At 38.9% G+C, this 22,495-nt stretch overlaps 1 long non-coding RNA gene across 2 annotated transcripts; it reads right to left on the bottom strand.

The window, feature by feature from the left end:
• Positions 1-1,454: 1,454 nt before the first annotated feature.
• LOC121524474 lies at positions 1,455-20,853 on the bottom strand. Of its 2 annotated transcripts, none has more exons than XR_005993120.1 (3): positions 20,445-20,853; positions 9,669-9,820; positions 1,455-1,541 (listed from the first exon to the last, which is right to left on the bottom strand). It is a non-coding gene; the product is annotated as an uncharacterized LOC121524474 (long non-coding RNA). The 2 variants fall into 2 exon arrangements; XR_005993119.1 differs by lacking the exon at positions 1,455-1,541 and adding an exon at positions 6,784-6,888.
• Between the last annotated feature and the right edge of the window lie 1,642 nt (positions 20,854-22,495).

Raw genomic sequence — 22,495 nt, forward strand, 5'->3', positions numbered from 1 at the left:
GTCTAATCCCTGATTGTCTATAAACACTTAGGTCTGTATGAAGTGTGGACTAGCAGGAGATCAGAGAGCTTCAGCTGATGCCTTCAGATTAATAATCCAGAATCCCCTGCTGAGACAGCTCCTCACTTATCTCTCTACTGTAAGAGATGTCTTCATGAAGCTCTGTCTGAGCTTGCAGAGTAGCAGGCTGCTCTTAATGTGGAGCGTTTGACAGGATATGATGTCATTTGTCCATCTATTGACTCAGAGTGAAGAAGACATCTCTGCTGTTAGTTTCAGGGGAGCTGAGAGGATAAATGTTCCTTAGCTCCCATCACCAACATAATTACACCAAGTCTATGTGCTGTGGAGGATTTTCTGCAGCGCTGCTTTTGATCAATGAGCGTGTACGGAGACCCCTGCTTCCGTCCTGGTATTACACACTGTACACTCACCTATCACTGTCAGCTCATCTGTTTCTGCCTGTTAAATCCATCTCTGCTGTTATTTCTCACACAGCACATATTTACAGCCTGGTATCCTTTTTCAAAGAATGTTAAGTCAGCGAGTGAGGTCTAATGTCTGTCATATTTCAGCATGATGGGTGTTGATGTTACCATTGCTCCTCTCTTTCTGAGTTTCATTAGTGCTTTCAGCTTGGTTTCTTTGAGGACAGACAGCTACGTAGAGTTAGTCACCTCTTGAACAGAAGGTTGGGGGTTAAATTCCCAGCTGCTGTAGCCATATGTGGAAGAGTCCTCGGGCAAGACACATAAGTCTAAATTGCTTACTCCAATTATCATTTACCTGCAAGGGAAGAGTTGGGCGACAAAGACTGCACATCCCCACAAACACACCATCCCCACCGTGAAACACTGTGGCAGCATCATGCTGTGGGGAGGCTTCTCAGCAGCTGGCAGTGGAAGGCTTGTAAAGGAAGAGGGTAAAAAGAATGTGAAAAAATATTGTAAAATCCTGGTCTGTCTGCAAGAGAACTACAGCTTGGGAAAAGATTTATGTCCCAGCCAGACAATGACCCAAAGCGTACAGTGAAAGCTGCACAGAAATGATTTAAAGAAAACAAGGTGATTGTTCTGGAGGGCCAAGTCTAGGTTAGAAAACTGCCTGTCACATTTCACCCAAGATTTGAATACTCTCCATTGCTTTTGCTTACACTTTCATCTTTTCCTCTATCCCAGGTTTAATGATCTGAATGATTGAAAAGCTTTTTCCTGAGAATCGGAGCCCTTTAAACAGTCCTAAAACATCTAAAATCCACTGTTAATTCTTACATTAGTTCCTTGTATTCACCTCTATTTTATCAGTGACGCTTTATCCACATAGAGATGATCAGCTGGACTCCATCGTGCTTCTTTATTCCTTGTTCTGAATGAAGCTTTAGACTCGTCTCCATCATAGAGACACTATAGAGTGTTTTAGTGTGTTGATAGCGTGTTTACCTCACACAAACTCCTCACAGATCGATACACGCTGTGTCCCAGGACCCAGGGGGGCTCTTACTGCCATTGATTGACGGAGGAAAAGGAGCTGCAGGTACTGAGCTGGAGGAAAAGAAATAATTATTGAGCTGATGTAAGAGGATATAGTGAGGCTTTTCACGGTTTAGTGGACATCTTTACAGTTGAGATACTGACTGTGATACACAGACAGTCCTGTCCGTGCAGGTGACAGCAGCAGAGATCCTACAAGAGGAGAAACTGCTCTTTATATTTGAACTTTTATTATTGTTTTTTGCATGGACTTCAATGGCAGCATTGCAAAGAAAAATAGATAAATAAATCATCCCTAAAATGCAGTTGAATTTACAGGTTTATTTGAAAAATACAAATCATAAATGATAGGATGAAAGAGATTTTTTCTCTTTGATGGACACAGTCAGGCCTCTGTTTAGTCCAGTTGGTAGAGCAGGCATGCGTGAGGCTGGAGTCCTCAGCTCACTAATCATGGGATTTATTGTCCTAATCCTGGTGTTGACAGAATAAAAATATATATATTGATCCTCTATTGGCAGATATTTGGTTATTACAACAGGTCATATTAGAGTGCAAAGTGTATGCAGCAACATGTAAGTAAAGTGTAATGCCTGTAATACTGAAATACAGAAGACAAAAAAGCAATTATAATAGTACATGTTCTGTTGTGGCTTGGTGCTTCCATGTAGACTTGTAGAAGGGCAGGAGGGTCCCAGAGCAGCCAAACATACTGTCTTAAACTAAGGATAATAAATTTAAGTTTAGCTACAGACCTGCTTTAATTCTGAAAGAAAATAAGGAACTTTGAGTAGGTTGAAGATTATGACATAAACTTAACCACAGATAAAGGAACTCGTTATGGATGGAAAAGGAAATAAGGGAATGTGTAGCCCATAGATGTGGGTTGTCAAGTGTGCTTGAGTTTGAGGTTATGAACTGATGGCCGGACCTTTTTCCTTCAGGGTTTTCTGGCACAAAGCAGAAGTCATGTTTCCATCAATTAAAACTAGTCGTCCAGGCCCTGATGCAGCAAAGTAGCCCCAGTCCACCCAGTTCAGGTGTGTAGCTAGGGATTTTGGACCCCGAGAAAAAAATTACACAGGGCCCCCCTTAGTTGGCAAGCCAAAAAAATTAAAAAGTTGCATTGTTTTATGGATATCTATGCATGTTAATGTGTTTTTGAACTGTAGTTTTCCTGTATTAATGAGCAATGCTTTTACTGTGGTTAAAATAAATTTGCTTGTATTATTTCCTTCACATTAGTATGTGTTTATTTGCCTGTTCCCAAAGTATGAGACAATATATGCCATTTTAGCATCCTAACCCCCACATTGTAAAAAGTAGTTGCAATACTGCAAAATATATTTCTTCAACACTAACTATATGCACCTTACACTAATGTACTTCATAAAATAACATCACACCACGCTCGTTCATGCTTGAACAAGATGCCAACCATTTGGTTTAATTTATCTCTTCTTGTTTTCTCATGCCCGCTGACATTTAGATGCTTTTGAAAAAATAATGACACCAATTAAAATGAAAAAAACAAATGCATAGTGAGGCCTGCAGGTCTTTAGATGTTGTTCTGGGTTCTTTTGTGACCTCTTGGATGAGTCATTGATGCACTCCTGGAGTAATTTTGGTAGGCCGCCACTCCTGGGAAGGTTCACCACTGTTCCAAGTTTTCTCCATTTGTGAATAATGGCTCTTACTGTAGGTCAGGTAGGTTTGGATGTTTTTTTTAAATGGAATACTCATTTAAAAACTGCATTTTGTATTTGCTCAGGTTATTTTTGTCAAATATTAAAACATGTTTGATGATCTGAAACATTTAAAAGTGACAAATATGCTAAGTTTTTGCTCCGTTAACATAAAAAGCCACCCATTTAAAGACACTGGTGGCTGTTGGAAATAGATTCAAGCTGTCAGAAGCTTCAACCGTTTCAAAACTCATCTAGAACTGTTAAATGTGTCGTTGCAGCACCTGCTGTTATCTCCCTGCAGCTCTGCTTCTTCCTCCATCACACAGGTTTAATCACATCTGATATGATGGAGGGAAATCATGGGAAAGTTTGATTGATGACTTTGTGCCATGGTTTCATCAGGCTCTGGCCGATGTAATTTGATCCTCTGGAGTCTCTTGGGGGGGGGTGAAAATGCGAGAGCAATCAGAGGAGAAAGCATGATCTGAGAAAGGGCTCCTGAACGCAGCACAGCAGAAACAGGAGAATTTATCAGAAAAACATGAGAGAGGAGGTTCATCAAAACACAGAAAAGTCAACGTTTCATCTCAGCTTCAAACAGAAATAAAAACCTCAATGTTGTTCATCTTTGGGTGCTCCTGTCCTCTCCACAGATGCTGCGGCTGAAGCTCTAGTTAAATGATTTTCTTCAGATTGTTTTTGCTGAGAACATCAGCTCTCATGAGAGATGGATGGAGGTTGGTGTTGGCCCCGTGCTGTATGATTTCTTATCTCTGACAGCAGGCAAGAGTGTGAGCTCACAGGCTTCAGAGGACGATCTATCTGAGCGCTCAGCAGGGGTCATGGCGAGGGCAGAGCAGGAAACAAAGACAGCCAGAGGATAATGACACGACACAATACAGCTGCCTGGAAACCTCTGTCTTATCATCAGCCATATCATATTTTCAGAGGAAGGCTGGGGCAGAGATAGGAGACACAGGAGCACCCTCTAGTGGGGGAAAACAGAGCTACATAGACAGATAACAGAGCAGTGGTGCTCAGCTGGTCCAGCCTCAGGAACTACCAACACCTTCTGGATAGGAAACCAAGTTACATGAGGAGCAACTGAACGTTTTTTTTGGTCTTTTTCTTTTTTTCTAACAAATCACTGGGTGAAAACCAGAGCGGAATTAGGGGAAACAGAACCACTAATTATGCAGCAAAGCCAATAAAGAAATATCTAAAGCAAATCAAATGGTGACTGCTCACTTGGTTTGTGTATCAACCTGCAGAGACTTTTGACACTTAAGATCACAGCCCATTACTGAGAAAACAGGAAAGTTATAGAATATTAAGTACTTCTTATTCTTGGCTGGAAAGCCAATTAGATAACAGATATCAGCATGTCCAATGATGATGCTGTGTCTGAACATCAGTCAGTCATTTTGTACATGCAGTCCTGCATATGTCTACCTATATGACAGTATTAAACAACGAATAAGCACCTCTAAGTCATGGTTTCTGACCACACTGGTGAAGCTGTGCAGCAATCATCAAAATAATCTAAAAGTCAATATTACAAAAAACCTGACTTTCATTTGATTAACAAGTTAACACAATGGGAAGAATCCATTCTCATTGTCAATAAGGATTAAAATGTAAGAATAATTACGTTTTAAAAACACAACTGAATCTGAGATCAATCACAATTAAATAAAAAAAATCCATCAATTATTGATGACTGAAATGTAATTATTTGACTCTGTCTCTAATAATGTTTTTTTACAAAATGAAACAAGTGTAGATATTTAACATTTTTTTTACAAAATTCAAGTGAATTCAAATCATTCTGGATACTTTCTTAATCAGAGTATTTTATTATTGTATACACTACAGCTACCGTTACAGTCTGGCTGCCAACTGTTTACCTCTGACAGGCACACCCATAGCCACCATTCATCTAAGATGCTGAATATCTCAGAAAGGAAATACACGCTAAAACCTTCAAAATAAATTTGGATTAAAATTCTGTTTAGGGTTAAGGTAAGGGTCAGGATACAGAAAGTTAAAAGTTAAAGACCTGACCCACAAAACCTGATTACAAAATGTTTAATAAAGCTAAGTAAACATTAAAGTTACACGAAAAAAACATCCTCCATTAAAACATTCCAACGCTCCATTGGCTATGTAACATACATAGATAACTAAGTCGATAAGTAGATAACTAAGCTAAGTCGCTAACATAGCTATGTAGCAAACATAGCTAAAGCTAAGCTCACAAAGCAGCTATGTAAAACACACATCTACATTATCCACGTAGCTCAGTTCGCTTTCTCTATGTCTGCAAAAGCTCACATTGCTAAAGCTTATTTGGCTATAGATAAAGGAGCTATGTAGCTTATGTAGCTACATAGCTAATGAAACTTAAACTAACCTCAAAAAGCAGCAATGTAAGTTACATAGATATGTTATCTACTTATGTAGCTATGTTAACTTTAGCCATGTTTGCAAAGCTCACATTGCTAAAGTTTATTTGGCTATAGATAAAGGAGCTATGTAGCTTATGTAGCTACATAGCTAAAGAAACTTAAGCTAAGCATAAAAAGCGGCAATGTAAGCAATGTAGTTATGTTATCTACCTTTGTAAACTTTAGCCATGTTTGCAAAGCTCACATGGCTGAACTCACATGGCTAAAGCTAACTTAGCTACATTGGCTTATGTAGTAAAGTTAATTACGAAACCAGCGTAACTATAAATCTAACAAAGCTAAAGTAAGCCACCATTAATGTTAGTACTACTAAAAAGGGTCTACTGTACATGTTTTAATCCCAGATTAGACCTCTGATTTTTTTTTTCTGTTTAATTCATGAAATGTTGCCTAGTCTCAGATGAACAGTCTAGGATTGTGGTCATCAAAGATGTAAGGTGTGCAGCCAGACCCACAGTATGTAGAATTTTTGCACTCAAATGTCTATATTGGTTTAAAAAGGGCACTCTTGTGTTATTTACAGTTTTGTTAAAGGTTATTTTGGTATTTTTTAGGATGGGTTGTATAAAGTACTTGGCATTAGTAGTGCCATTGGCCTCTAGTGATTTCAGTCAGCATTGCTCCTTGAAACATTGCTTGGGGAAGCTAGGCTAGGCTAAGCTATACAGCGTAGCTAATGAGTATAGCTGCTCCATGGATTTTAGCAAGTTTTAGGTCCAAATAGGTAAAAAAAAAAAAAAATTTTAAATTGCTGGCTCATTAGCACACTATATCAAAACATTTTTGCAGTGTTTTATTTTCCACCCAGAAAGCCTCACTGTATCTGAACAACAGTTTGAGTGTGTTGGCTTCATCAGAGAAAACAATAACAGACTAGTTATTTCAGCTCAGTTTTCTGCTTCAACAACTGGCACATTGTTTTCATGAACATAGCATGCCGACTGTAGTTTGTGTAGTAGCAGCCAATGGATGAACAAAGTGACAGCCATAAACTTGCTCGGTTGACAAATTTCGATTCAGCTCTTCCAGTTCAGGTCAGCTTCTTGAATTTATCTTCAGAAAATTCAAGAGGGTCGATGAAACACAGATGTTCAGTAATGCAGGGAACTCTGGATGGCGAGTGACGCAGACTGCTGGCGTCTGTGAGCTGCTGTCCTCGAAATGCCCTGAAGAAGTGTCAGTGTTGTAAAGTCCCCTTGTTGTTTCCTCTGACAGAGCCTGTAGACCTAAACAGCTGTTCAGCTACACAGAGGCAGAAGAGCATATACAGTCATGGATGAGAGTATTGGCATCCCTGAAATTTTTCCAGAAAATACACCATTTCTCCTGGAAATTGTTGCAATTACAACTGTTTTTGGATGCATGTGTTTATTTCCTTTATGTGCATTGGAATAACACAAAAAGCAGAAGAAAAAGCAAAAATTGGCATAAATTTAGAAATATAGAAATCACACCTGAAGCCAGTTAGAATGTATAAAAGTTGACTCAACTTTTGTGTAGTGTGCCTGTGTGTGTCACACCAAGCATGGAGAAGAGAAAGAAGGGCTGAGAATTGTCTGAGGACTTAAGAAGCAAAATTGTGGAAAAATACAATGAATCTCAAGGCTACAAGACCATCTCCAGAGATCTTGAAATTCCTTTGTCCACTGTGTAATATAATCAAGAAGTTTATAACCCATGGAACTGTGGCTAATCTCTCTGGACATGGATGGAAGAAAAAAACTGACAAAAGAAAAAAATGCAGGATAGTTGGAATAGTGGATAAACATCCTCAGTCAACTTCCACACAAATTCAGGCTGTCCTGCAGACTCAGGGTCCACATGTGTCAGCTCAGACCATACATCGTCATCAGCATGAGATGAGGTGCTATGGCAGGAGACCAAGGAGAAGCCCACTGCTGACTAAGACACATAAAAAAGCCAGACTGGAGTTTGAAAAAATGTACCTGAGTAAGCCTCAATCCCTCTGGGAGAACATTTTGTGGATGGATGAGACTAAGGTAGAGCTTTTTGGAAAAGCAGGTCATTCTACTGTTTACAGAAAACTGAATGAGGCCTACAAAGAAAAGAACACAGTACCTACAGTCAAACATGGTGGAGGTTCAAAGATGTTTTGCTGCCTCTGGCACTGTGTGCCTTGACTGTGTGCAAGGAATCATAAAATCTAGAGACTATCAAAAGATTTTGGACCGCAGTGTAGGGCCTAGTGTCAGAAAGGTGGGTCTGCATCAGAGGTCATGAGTGTTCCAGCAGGACAATGACCCCAAACATACCTCAAAAGCCGAAATGGTTGGAGACAAAGGGCTGTAGAGTTCTGAAGTGGCCAGCAATGAGTCCGGATCTAAATCCCATTGAACACCTATAGAGAGATGTCAAAATTGCTGTTGCAAGAAGGCACTCTTCACATCTCAGAGACCTGGAGCAGTTTGCAAAAGAAGAGTGGTCCAAAATTCCAGTTGAGAGGTGTAAGAAGCTTGTTGATGGTTATAGGAAGTGACTGGTTTCAGTTTTTTTAGCCAAAGCTAGCTTTCAAAATAGTGCCAAGCACAGAGGCTTTTTGGGTGTAAAATAAAACACTTCAAAATTTTTCTATCTACTACGCAATTAAGTCACCACTGTTTTTTGGCCCATTTTTACCTAAAACTTGCTAAGTAATGCGTATAGCTGCTGTCCCCTTCCGCTACACTTTATAGCATAGCTTTCCATATTTAAAGGTGCAATGTTCTCTGATATCGCAGGAGATTATTGGTAATACTATTGCCAGGTACCTTATACAACCAAACTTTAAAGATACTGAAATATCCCTTTAAATTCATATGCTTCTTATAATTGTAACAGGATTGAAACATTCACGATGTGAGCATCATTAACATGGAAGGACCCCTTTAACAGCTTTTCTCCCTCACCACATGGAATACATCAATGAAACCAAAACATTGATTTACTGATTAGTAATTACACCTTATGGTCTCTGGTCTCTAATCCTCATACTTTGTCACTGTTTTCATTCAGAGCCCCTTGATAAAAGAATTTCCATCCTGTGTGTTGAATGATGAGAAACACAGACACATTTGGTCAGATAAAACAAGATTATATTTTGAATTTTAAATGATGTGTGATTGGAAAGCCTTCCTTAAATTATGAAGAATTAGCCTTTAACATCTAGTATGGATGAACTTCCAAGAAGCTACTCATGGAAAAGATTGCTCTTAGGTTTAATAATGCATGGCAAAGACAAACCCAACAACATCCATTAGTCAGGGTTTTCTGGTATGAAAGTGGAGTGAAGTGTAGTTTCTATGGTTGGCCACTAGATGGCAGCAGCAGACTGCAGTATTGATTTTACATAATTTTCACATTACTCAATAATAAAACCACAAACTGCTGCACAGAGAGAGTGACTGTTATTCTTGGTTTTCATTAGAAGTCAGAGCTGTATCAGAGCCACATGTCTCAGTATCGTTGGAGAGAAGAGGCGAGCTGCAGGGAGAGATTTGGATTTGGCAGCAGAGGGAGGCTTCATGGTGACACAGAGAGAGCTTCAACTGTCTGAGCAGCTGTTAGGATTATCAGCACAGACCTTCCTCTCTTCTTCTTCTTCTTCTACTTTATCAGTAAACCTGCGGCCTGAGGCAAACCTGCCGCTCTCTTTCTCTCTCTCTGCGTGTTTGTCAGCTGCTAACAGGCGCTGTGTGTGTAATCAAACACACTGTCTTTTGTTTCAGGGTGTGTTCAAGAACGGCCTCTGAACTTATCAGAGGTTGAGAACACACATTTGGACAGGGGCCAAGTTTCCAAATTTCCCAACGCAATGTGAGCACATGAACTGAACACTTACATAACAAAGCAGCTTGTTTTCATGTCTACATGTTTGTTAGAGCAGTCTTTGAATGCAACACTAAAGTATGAGAAAAATGAAAATCCACTTCTAGCTTGTATTTTTTATGACTCCTAACAGTCTGTGCACTTTATGACAGTTTCTTTGACACATTTTCAAGATATTTTTAAAACTCTTTACTTACCAAAAAGCCTAGAAAATCCAGAGAAGCAGTTTGTATGCAGGCAATAGCCAGGGATGGAAAGATGGTGTTTGACGGTTGTCTGTCCATCAAGGCCATTCTTATAGTCGCGATATCTCAAGATCACTTTGAGGGGTTTTCTTCAAACTGAAAAACTGGAGAAGAAGTTTTTTTTTACTGTTCTTTACAACACAAACACAACAATGACAGTCCACTGATTTATTTTTCTTTCTAAATGAGAGAGCAAGAGACAGACTGTCAAAAAACGACAACAAGGAAATGTATTTGGCACACCTGGATGTGATGATGCACCTGCTCCAAGATCCTTGATTAAAGTAAGCTCTCTTTAAAGCACTTCTCCATGCTCAAGATTATACAGGAGATGTTTCACACTTTGCTGTCAGAATCATTCACTGAGGAATCACAGTGAAATTGCTGTTGTCAGTTGTAGTCGCCAGTGCTATCCACGTGGCACGGTTACACATGACAATGAAGTGAGTGTGGTTGTTTTGCTTTATTTAGGGGGACAACTTTGTCAAGGTGGGGCTTAAGTGATCACTTTGATATTGCCATATATGTCTTCAGTTAAACACACTTGCTGTTAGGCCTGGGCAATAAGGCCTGAAAATCATATCACTGTATTTTTCTTGCCTTTGACGATAACGGTATTATATCACGGTATTACAAAATTAAAAAGAGACAATGCTTTTTAATCCAAATTCAAGTGTTATTAATCCCCTTCCTCCCTTTAAAACAAGCCTTTGATGGCATACTCAATTTATCTTTAAGTATAGAAACAAAGAAAACATGTTTTATTTTTTTAAGTCCCTCTAGGTTTACTTCTAACTGCACTCCAAGTTTCGCATTTCATCTCTAACCTGATGAGGTGTGTTAAGCTGCTAATGACTTGAACACGTTTCCTTGTGAAGGCGTTCACAATAAAAGCGTTTCAGAAAAATAACAGCCGTGGACTTTTATTTTGAAGAGCTTGACAGAAGAATTGTGTTTAGCATCGAGTTAGCTTAGCTTTGGCTGCCGTACCGGAGAATACGGCTAGTTTACAGCAGCTTTTCTGACCTTATTTAACATCGCAGCCTGGATCTTTGACTCACTGTGGACTTAGAAAAGAAAGTCGTAAGTTAAAATAGACTTTTAAATGGTTGTTTATGCCATTGTAAGAGGAAGAGCTGCAGCACTGGGCTCTGAGAGCAGCTAAAGCAGCACTTAGCTTGTGCTACAGCCCCAGGCAGGCTGACAGAGATGGCACACTGACTTTGTTGCGGTGTCAGACTTTAAGAGGAAAAAAACACATGTTTTTGCCTGCTAACTGTGCCTAGTTACAGCAGCAAGAGTCCTTGACATTCGGTTAGTTACCCGGCTACACGTAATGCTAGAGCTAAACGTGCTGTTGACTAGACTCAGCCTGAGCTGTGTGTCACAACTCACTCTCTCCACGTAAAGGTGGACGGTATTATTACCAGTTTATCGCCCACCTTTACATAGCACCGTTTTTTTAACCAGCTCCTCCTGCTCCGTGATCTCTGTGCTTGAAGCTATCGTCACACTGAGGCAGATACAATGACGTCATCAACAAGCATTATCATGATTGGTCGGTAGAGTCCAAATCTCTACCATAGGCCAAATTTATATCATTTATACTGTCTACCTCATACACCACACACCCCTACTTGCTGTTACTCTAAATGTTATTTGTGGATGATCAGATTGTCATCTGTGCGGGATGTGGATGGAATTGGACATATCTGCTGCATGTGTGAGTGGGAGTTGGCTGTAATGGTCAGTAACTAGCCGTGGGTGGGAGCAGGATTAAGAAAAGATTCCTGTGCAGGGCTCTAGAGCACTGTATCTAGCTCCTGTTTGAGTGCCAGTTTTCTGTCCAATAAAGAGAGGTTTGGGAGCCAGACCAGCACTTATTACTGAGCTGAGCCACATGATTCAGAACTCAAAAAAAAAAAAAAAGTTGGACTGCCCATCTCAATGAGTGAGACTAGATGGACATCAGCTGTGGAAACACTGGTTAGGTCAGGATCCAATGTGCTAAACTGTGGTAAACTGTACAGATCACTTCCTGGAAACAGCCCATATATGAGAGATGTGTGACTCCACTAATTCAGGCTTTAGACAGAGGATTTTAATCCTGCGCAGTGCTGCCGTTTTTCCTTGAGGTTTAAAAATTTGTTTTCTTTTTCCTGAATGCATCACTAATTTCATGAGGCAAAAGTAGTACAGTACTGTTTATTTTTCAGGACTCGAGCAGTTGGCACACTCATAAACAACACTATACCTTGGTGTTTTGACAGGGCTTTCTCCAATACTTCCTTATTTGGGGGCCTCAACATGTTTCAAAACTCACCAAAGTTTTCAGATAATTCAGTCATAGGGAAAAAAAAGTTGTACTCTTGTGGTTTTGTGTATGTACATAAAGAAATGGCTCCACAGCGCCCCCTAGAAGTCTTTCTACACAGCCCCAAGCAATTGACTTTCCATACAGCTAAAAGTTGCTCTACATTTCATTGACAGAGGCAGTCTTTGTTCTCTGGATTCAGATCAAGAACAAACAGAAATCATGAAGTAAGACTGTAAAAAAGATTATGGTAAAGCTGTTGGTTCCCAGCATTTTTAATCCAGGAACGTTTCCAACAAAGTGACTGTCTGCCTGAAATAAAAGCCCATGTCTGCTAGTCATCAGCAGTTCCTAGAGAGAAAAATTTCATGCTCCAAATTTCTCACATGGTTTTGTTTAACGAGCATCTGTTGTTCAAATTATAAAATGATTAAATATCTCACAAGAAAGCAACAATAAAGTGTACAGTCCAAAAAATGAAAACATTTTTCTGTATGACAAGTTTTTATGCCTCCTGGCCGGTGATAGCTCTTCTGTTTTCCCAGGATAAGGCGGGAAAACAGAAGGCTATGAAAAAATGGTTGAGAAACACCAGACTAAAGCATTTGAAAAGTTGTGTCAGATGCCATGATGTAGACCAGTGGTTCTCAAGTGGTGTGTCGGGACCTAAAAGTGTGTCGCAGAGCAGTTTTCAGTGGGTCTTGACTAGGTTTCTGGAAAAAAAATGGTGGCAAAAGTCATGAAGTCCTTATTGGACAGGCATCAACACCTTTTATTTTACTCAGTTTTACTGTTAAATTGGGTTAGTTTAAATGTTTGTTCAATAGTTCAACTAATGTATCTCCTGTTCTTGTAATAAATGATTGCTTTTCGCATGATTATGAAGTAATTTCACAAGTTCTCTGGAAAACTGGCAACAATTGACACATAATGATAGGGAAAGAGAGTATGAAATTTGTCAGTTATGTCCCTTTTTCTTTTTTATATAAGGTGTTTTGGTCCAATCGTGCTCCAAACTGCAACATATTCAATTAACTAAACATGCGTTGTTGAAAACTGTTCGGAAACTTGGGTCACAATACGTATGTAAGACAGGCTGGTGGGTCCTGAGGCCGGACCAGTTGAGAACCACTGATGTAGACAAATGTTAGGATGCCAGAAAATAAAGTAGCAGGAACTGAAATAATTTTAAGGGGAAAATAAATAATTGCAAAAAGGGACAAAAACAGTGATATTTGTTCAAAATGGGTAAAAAGTGGAAAGTGCTTGGTAGGGAACGGACATGAACATTACTTATTAATTTTTAGGGTTAGGAGTTAGGGTAAGTTAGGGTAAAAGCTGTTGAGTCGGTGCTCGGTAGGGAATCGACCTGAGTGTCTTCCAAGTAATTTTTAGGGTTAGGTTTTAGGGAGGAGGGTTAGGGTAAAATACCATGTAATTAGAGAGAGAGAATTTGAGAGAACTGAATCAATATCACAAGGAATTATTTGATAATTTAAACATTAGTACGATGTGAATACTTCCTTCTTTTGTTTTTTGTTTTTTTTTTTATACTTGTGTCAATAAGTAGAAGTTAGGGCTGGACAATTAATTGAATTTTGATCGTGATTTCAATTTTGGCTTCTCATATCATTAAAACATTATAATCAAAGAAAAACGATTAATGTGTGCTTCAAAGAGTATTTTTGGGTTGTGTTTTTGGCTGTGTCATTAGTGTTTTTTGCATGTTGCAAATTTTGCAAGTTTTACAGGAGTTCATGTAGATTTGATATTTATTTTTATATATTGTTTTTTATTGCTATTATTTAATATATTGTTATTATTTAACTTGTTACTAATTTATTTTTGTTCTTTTAAGTTGTGGTTCAATAAATACTCAAATGTTGAAATAAATGCATAATCATGTTTATTAATCGTGATTTCAATATCAATCAAAATAATCGTGATTATTATTTTTGCCGTAATTGTCCAGCCCTAGTAGAAGTTGATACAGAGAAGCACATTTCTTTGTCACACATATATAAACATTGACACATTTTCCCATTTTATGATTTAAACCCTTGTTCACCCTCACCCCTACAGATTAAAGAAAAGGAAAAGAGGGGAAAAGTATATATATATATAAATATATATACAAATATACATAAATATACACACATATATATATACACATACACATATACATACACACATATACATATATATGTATATGTATATATATGTACATAGACATATATACATAGACATACATACATACATACACATACACATCCATGCCCATATACACATACATGCACACATACCCATGCATACATACACACATTCTCATATTAGTAAAATAAAATTTTAAAAAGTCCATTTCTAGAAAAAAGGGTCCACAGATTAGCAGAAATCTAAAGTTAACCCTGTTATGAATTTGACATCCATTCAGATAGATGTGTCCACCCTTCATGCATTTCCTTGCACTTAAATAGATCAATACCTCCCCTGACCTATATGGAGAGAAAGGAAAAAAAGACAAATAAACTAAAATAAAATATAATAAAATAAAATAATAAACATATATTAAAAAAGGCTTTTTATTTCATCGTGTAAAGGGCTAAGCACAGTTCAATTAAATGTATATGTGTCATTTCATATGTTTTTATTTGTCCCATAGTTTGGTAACAATTTCCCCCTTTGGTTTGAAGGGGGCCCATCTTTTTTCAAACAACTTTTCTTTCATTTTTATTTTGTAAGTTAATTTTTCCATGCTATATATGTTCTCTACAGTTTCTTACCACTTTTTCACATTTGAAGGTTCTTTTTTCTCCCAATTTCTAGTAATTTGCTTTAGTGCTGTTATTCTCAGGGTCCAAAAAAGATATGATTCATTTCTGAGACCTTTGGGACTTAATCCTGGTAAAATGTGTTTTTCCCGACATCCTGTTTTACCTAACATCTGTTCAATTTCTCTAAAGAAATCTGACCAAAACATTTGTAATTTTTTGCATGTAAAGAATATATATACATAATCTGCATTATTTTCCCCACACTCTCTCCAGCATCCAACTTTATTTCCTGTACTTGGAGATAGTTGATGGTGTCCTGAAGTACCTTATATTTATCTTCCATGCATACTCCTGCCACTATGGGGATTTAATGTTGAGGTAGATGTCCTTAAAACTCTGATTCCACTCTTGTTCAGATATAACTGTGCTCAACTCCTTCTCCCATTTCCCCTTGATGTCCCAGATATCTTCATTTTTATCTTCCTGGAGTATTTGGTAGGTCTGCCCAATAATGTTTTTAATGTTATGACTTTGGTTAATCTTTACCATTTGCCTCAGAAGGGGATGGAGATCTTCTAATTTTCCAATTTGGACTTGAATACTTCCTTTTAAATACCATACTTCTTCGTTATTACTTGGTAAAATCCCAACTTAATACAAGGTAATCCCCACCTTCTTTTTAATAAATTACTAGATAATTACCACATATCACTATAAAATTACAAGTAATTTGGGTCCTCTAGAATAAAGTGCTATCAAAATTTCTTGCCGTCAGCCTCTCACATGGTTTTAATTAATGATTAAATATAATTATCAAACATTTAAAAATTTAAAAAGCAGTGTAAGTGTAAAAACATATTTTGCATTGTTTTTTTTCGACTCATAGGATTGGCTAGGCAGCGTCATTAGTGTTGTACGACTAAGACCATAAAAATCCATTTTGAAAAAACATGAAAAGGTTGAACAGTTAAAGAGCATTCTCTCTTAATTTTTTTTTCGTTTTAATAAATCTGACTGATTAAAACAAGATGTTAGCAACTCTTTCAAAGTACAACATGCAAAAATCTCAAATCTTAACAAATTTGTTCAACTAACTTCTTGTAAAAAAATAAATGTTTGTATGTCTTTAAAAGCCACTGACAAGTCTGAAATTATATCAAATATCTGAAAATGAGATGTTTATCTAGATTTGTCAGGTGAATCAGGTCTAAAGTAAGTGTTTAGTTTCTGAATAGAAATAAGATGGACTGATGTCTGAGTTATCGCAGTTGTAGCTATTTGATGTTTTAGCAAGTGCTTCTCCTTATTATCATATTAATGAAGTTGAAGAATAGCAGATCAGCGCTGGTCTTCATGGAAAATCTCGAGTCCGGCCAGTCCGAGATTGCGACAAGACCAAGTAAAAATGCTCTTGAGTCCAAGACAAGACCAACACATTTAAAATGGTCTTGAGACCGGTCTCAAGACAAAGACCGTTCTCAAGTACTATAACACTTCACTTCAGTAAAGTGTTTTCAACTTTGAGCAAATTTTCATTCAGACTCAAGAATAATATGATGAAGGTGTTGGGGGTCAAAGGTCAGTCAAGGTCCTTGGAGCTTATGTTCATTCCTTGGAGGTATGAGGTCAAGGTCAAAAACCACCCTAGCTCAACCCGCAATTGTACTTCAACCATCCAGCAAAGGTTTAAGGTTTATTAAGCAGAATCAAAAAATGTAAATTTGTCAAGTAGACAGGAGTCTTAGTGATCCAAAGATAAAATGTAAAACATCTTTCCAAAGTTAAAGTGTGTCATCTTGCGTTAGCTTTGCTGGGAAGTGGTTAACTTTAGGAGCAAAAAACTAACAGCCAGAAAGAAGAAGCTTAAACTCAGAATATAAAGAATGAATGTTTGGCTCCCAGCATTTTTAGTCAAAGTCTCCAACAACTGCTTAAAAGACACATCCATGTCTGTTGGTGATTAGACATTCCTAGAAAAAACAAGTTCCTTCTACAAAAAGATCATATGGTTTCATTTAATTAGTATTTATTGCCCCCATTTCTAAGATGATCAATCATTTCACGAGAAAGCAACAATTAAGTGTACAGTCCAAACCAAAAACACATTTTGTATCACAATAAAGTTTCCCTTTCTGTTCTCTTTCGTTAATCATCTTCAAAAGTAAAACTAAGCAGCTGTGTACTGACTCTATAAACACTGGGGGGTTGTTTTGTGACTCGATTTGTAAAGTTTACTTTCTACCATGCTGTCTGAGTCGATCTGTTTACAGTGATTCAGTTTAAAAGACAAAAGTGCTGCTATTCAGCCAACAATCTGTGGCATGGTGATAGAAGCTGGAAGAATGACAAATGACAAACTGTTACTAAAAACAGAATTTAGTTTAGACCAGTACTCCCACATATTTACACTTTGATTAAGAATTTTTCCCCCTGCGAAAGAGGATTCTACCAGTGGGTAGCCAATTTCCAGGGATCTGCTGCTCCAAGGGGCCTCAAGGTATAGACCGTTAAGGTGTGCATCAAATATGAAATGTACACTATTTTCTATTATTAATGTGTTATTTTGGTGTAAATAAGGGGGCAAGAGAGAATCAAAAAAGATTAAAACAGAAGTGGAAGACTCCTGGCTCCAACATTAAGGTCCAAATCCTCAAAAAGCCCCAAAATGTCTTCATATAAAGCAAATGCACCATAACTGCAGTGGAAACTGGTGTCTGCTGCTGCCTGCTGACTCTGACAGCAGTAGAGATAACTGGATCGAAAGCGTTAGTCAGCTGCTCATAACTGTCGTCTTAATCAGACATACTTTAATCTTTATACCTTAATCTTTTGTCTGATTTTACGGACTGGCTCAAATAAAATATTAGGCCTGCAACTTCCTAAAAAGACAAATATGATTATAAATGATCTATTTGTAGCACTCCCGTACCTTGTCCACACAAGCGGCGCCAGGATTTTGATTGTGGGTGGGCCTCCAGAAAACTGGATGGGCCAGTTAAAATAAGCCAAAAAAAAAAAAAGGGTTCCCCTTCTTCTCCGTTTCAGTGCTTTTCTGCGGTACTGAGGACAGCGACTCAGTAGCCTACCTGTGTGGCTCTTGTGTCGCTGTCCTCAGCTCGGTGCTGAAGCGGACAAAGACATAAGCTACATCATAACGCTATCATGCCTCTGCCCACTGCCAATATTATTTTCACTCCAGAAATTGTGCATACAGCAGCATTTCCGCTAGACGTTTTTGTCCCCGGTCAAAATGACCGGCAGACCTTATGAATCCCAACCATTTAGAACAACTACCGGACATTTGCTTTAACATTATTTTGTTGCATTAACAGCAGCAAAACGCATAAATCTGATATTCTGTGATACATCAATACATACAAGTCTGGGCTAAACAGGACTGAGGACACATTTTTATTTCCAGACCTGATCCAAAACCGAGACAGTAGAAACTAAGCCGACAGTAAACCTGAGTAATTATTACCCTGTTATTACAGACTGGTAGACATGTACACATGATTAGACCCTAGAAACAACTGCACAAAGACTTTCTCTTATTTTTTGTGTAAGTGGTTTAAAGTATCAAATAAAGGCTGCGCTTTTCCTTACACACGCAGTCAGTTACACAATATACGCCCACATTAAACTCATAGTGAAAACAACAGTTAGTTACACTAGTACCGTTAGCCTGTTAGCACATTGGCCGCTGCTATAACTTTGCAGCTTACAACAGCCAAATACCATCCTCCACCGACAACAACGATATAACTCCCCACTGCTCTGTTAACTGGACACTGTGTTAAAACTCTAATTTCAAATGAAAAATGAGTCTTACCATCAGTTGCTAATATCAGTCCTCATGATGATATAACTGTAACCTCTGCTAAAGCTGGAAATCCAACCATCCTGGTTTATTTGGACTTGTCCTGAAAAGACAAAAGCTCCACAGCAGATAGTCCGGTCCAGTCCTTCTCTCATTAACGGCTTATCCAAGACTACTTCTGCTAATTAGCCAGTGTGGGCCTCTCTCTCTCTGCTGTTGCATCGGTGTTTACGATGCTCAGCTGTACAGTACCCTTTGATTCAGCCTCTTCATTACTCGCAGCAATGACTAACTCAAAATCCCTCCATACCGCTGATGATATTAAGCCATTGGTTAACCAGGAAATCCTCACTTACATTAAAATTCTGCTTTACAAGAAACCTCTGGTCAAACTTTTCCTGCAGAGTCTCCAGCAGCACTGAGCATGCAGAGAGATAGATTTGCTTTGACGTCATCTTGCATACATAATTAGCCATGTGCTTGCCGTCTAAGGAGATAAACAACCCCAGCACCGCAGGACGTAGGTGTAGCAAGATTAGGAAACTTTTAGTTTATATTAACGCATTCTCGCAACATATCTTCTAGGTTACACAAAATATAATATGCAAGTATTCACTACTTACTTATCTGGTCATTTGCATGTTTTCTGCCTGACATTTTGACCGGTTATATTTTTATCTTCCAGACTTCTGCCATTTTTACTGGCCAATGACTGGCAAATGCCGGCTAACAGAAACTCAGCATACAGACAGCCAGAAATTAACGATAACATTAGCCTGTTACTTGCCTTGCTGGTGTGAGGGGGTGGCTACGAGGACATGATGGGGAGAGGGCGGCTGAGCTGGATGGTATCTCCTTATTCTTTACTTTACTTAAAATGGCAGGCGTTTCCTCCTCCTACTCCTCAGAACATTTCTTAGTGAATTTAAATAAAAACAAACTGCTTTGCTTTGCGATGTAGACGTTTCATATTAGCTAATAGCTAAAGTTACCGTCTGTGTCTGTCTCGTTGAGCTTGCTGCTTGAAAAGCTTGCACACCAGTATCATTCATTTCATTGGATCACTTGCTGGTGACGATGCAGCCTGTGGGCAGGCTTAAGAGTCCACATGTGGGGCACAATCCTCTAACTGGCTGAGAAGCTTTCACTCAAAGCTTTCCTCAGGCTGCTTATTGGGTGAACAGCTAGAATGAAAACTAATGCTGTGTCCGAAATTACTATGGACCCGGGTCAAAATGGGTGGGCGAGGGCCTAAAATGGGTGGGCCCAGGCCTACCCGGGCCCAATAGTAGCGCCGCGGGTGCTTGTCCAGTAGCGCCCTAGGTTCATAAGCTTTAATTTATGAAGTTAGTTAACCCTTTTTCCTTTATTTATGCACACACCTGTGTTACTCTGTCTCTTAAAGCTGAACATTAAAGGTTTACTTTATACCTTCTGTGATGTACCCTTACTTAAGGGACATACACTTAAAAGGAATCACTAGACCGCTATGTCCTAATGAATTAACCTGTTAAAAGCTTTCATTTTTTCACTGAGAGTGAGTTACCTTAACTCTTAATGTTTACCTTAAACAAAATTTAACACCTTTAAGATTAATATTCACCTAAGAATATTACTGAACACCTTAAAGAGCTCTTGTAGTAACTCTAAGTAATGGTAAATAACCTTGTGGGCCCTCACACACTCCCACACAAGCTGGCTGTAAGACAATAAAATAACAAAAGAAAACACGTTGAAGGCCTGATTGAGGGTGGCGAGCGTAGTGGCCTTATGTAGCTGAATCCCATTCACTTTAACTTGTAGAAACACAGGTGGGTACTCACAGTGTCCTAGTTCAGGCAATAAGAATACAAAGAAGTGCACTTCGATGCTGACGGGACAAGCGGGCGGGATGATGATGAGCTGATGGCAGGTAGATGGCAGACAGGCAGCATGCAAGACGACCATTGGACCCTCGGCGACGGAAATTTTCTTCCAACTCAGACCTCCCCGAACTCTGCAGACCGCTGCTCTCCTTCCCAGAAAGTCCAACAGCAACAGACCAAACACTCCTCCGAGCTGAAGGGATGACTGCTGTACTAGAATACGGCTATGGCGGTGGACAGTGAGTAGGAAAAAACTTTTGCCCGTTGTCTGAGCTGAGCAACTCGCTGCAACTCACACTTACCACAGTCCAAATCCACTTTAACAAGCTGGGATAATTCCACACTGACCTGCTGTCCTCTCTCTCTAACAATGCACGTATAATGGCATTGAATGTTTACCTTCCGCTGGCACGGTGCCACGTGCCAACGTGACTACAGGAAGAAAGAAGGACAAACAGAGCAGATGCCTCCAGGAGCTTCCTTTTTTTCCTTTCTCTCTTTTTGAAGCCATAGATACGGAAGAGTATTAGGGCCACTGAAAAAAGAAAAAATGTGAGACAAATTTTTTTTTTCGCTTGTGAGAAAAAAGTCAGAATTCTGAGAAAAAAGTCAGAATTGCTTTTGAACTAAGTTTATTGTATTCAGTGCTTGGTCATAATCTTTCCATATGGGGGTTTCTAGCTATGCGCTCCCATGCTGCTTGACAAACCCAGGAAGCATCTTTTGAGCATAGCCTTCTCCATATAATTAAATGATATAACCATTTTGCATTAAAATGGTAAAATATTTGAAAAGAGTTCTCCTGACTGAAATGAGGTCTATAGTGGCTAGTTTTGTTTGTTGGACCCTTACCTTCATCTGATACTGGGATTATCAGAATTTGTTCTGATTTTTCAGACTACTATTTGACTAAGAAGACAGGCAGCACACACTGTGAGTTGGATTTTCTTCCTGTTTTCCTCACACTAAAGGGTTAGTTGCTGTATCTATGAGCTGTTACAGCAGGACTTTGTAAGAATCTTAAGATTCTTCTCATCCTAACGGTGTGTAATGAGACAACGTTTATTCAGTATTTCGTGTTTTTAATGAGAGTGTTAACCTCTTAAATTCCAGTGCCCCTAATAGTCTGGTGCCCCAGGTCACTGCCTACCTTTGCCTAATGGTAGAGTCTGCCTCTGTTTGAGAGCGAAGGCCATCTCCTCTGCAGCATTGTGGAAGAGTGGGTGCATGTATTATACAGGGGAAATGACATAATGGGGGACTGGGACGGGACGGGATGGGACGGGACCGGGGGGGGGGGGGGGTGTGACTGAAATGAAAGGCGCTACAATTTTGGATGTATCTAGGACAATTGGAGCAACGATGTGGCGTGCAAATCCAGACAGACGAACAGACTCACCACCAATTATAGCAGTAAGATTAGTCAATTCAAATACCTATGTCTAATCATTTTTCATGAATAGAGGGCTAGTCAGCATAATCATGTAACAGGTGCATTAAATCATCAGACTAAAAAAGGTCGGCAAATACATTATTTATAAATGTTCCTTGTGTTTTTGTTTTGTTTTGTTTTGTTTTGTTTTTGTCTAATGTACCTGGGCTGTAATGGTGAAGCTCTAAGTTGATTATTCTTGCTTCTAATTGGAAGAAGGGTTTATACAAGCCTATTCTCCAAATCTCTTGGGTAAAGGGACAAAAACACAAACTACAAATCAGTCAGATTGAACAATATGGGCATGCTTTTCTTGATGGTCTACTGTCTAATATCTCAGTAATCTGTGTAGTCTGTGAATCTGTGTAGTGTTCTCTCTCATGCAAGATGACTCCAAGAAGTCAAAGTTTGTGCTGTTAGAGCACAAGACTGTTAGAACAGCTAAGACCACCATTGGTTATTCACCATGTCCATTACATTGTTGTCAAAAAATAATTATATTTGGATACCACACAAACGTTTCCTTCTTCTTACACTTTGAAAACAAGCTTGATCCCTATGGTGTAACTGAGTGTTA

The sequence above is a fragment of the Cheilinus undulatus genome, linkage group 16 (assembly GCF_018320785.1).
Source record: "Cheilinus undulatus linkage group 16, ASM1832078v1, whole genome shotgun sequence".
Lineage (NCBI taxonomy): Eukaryota > Metazoa > Chordata > Actinopteri > Labriformes > Labridae > Cheilinus > Cheilinus undulatus.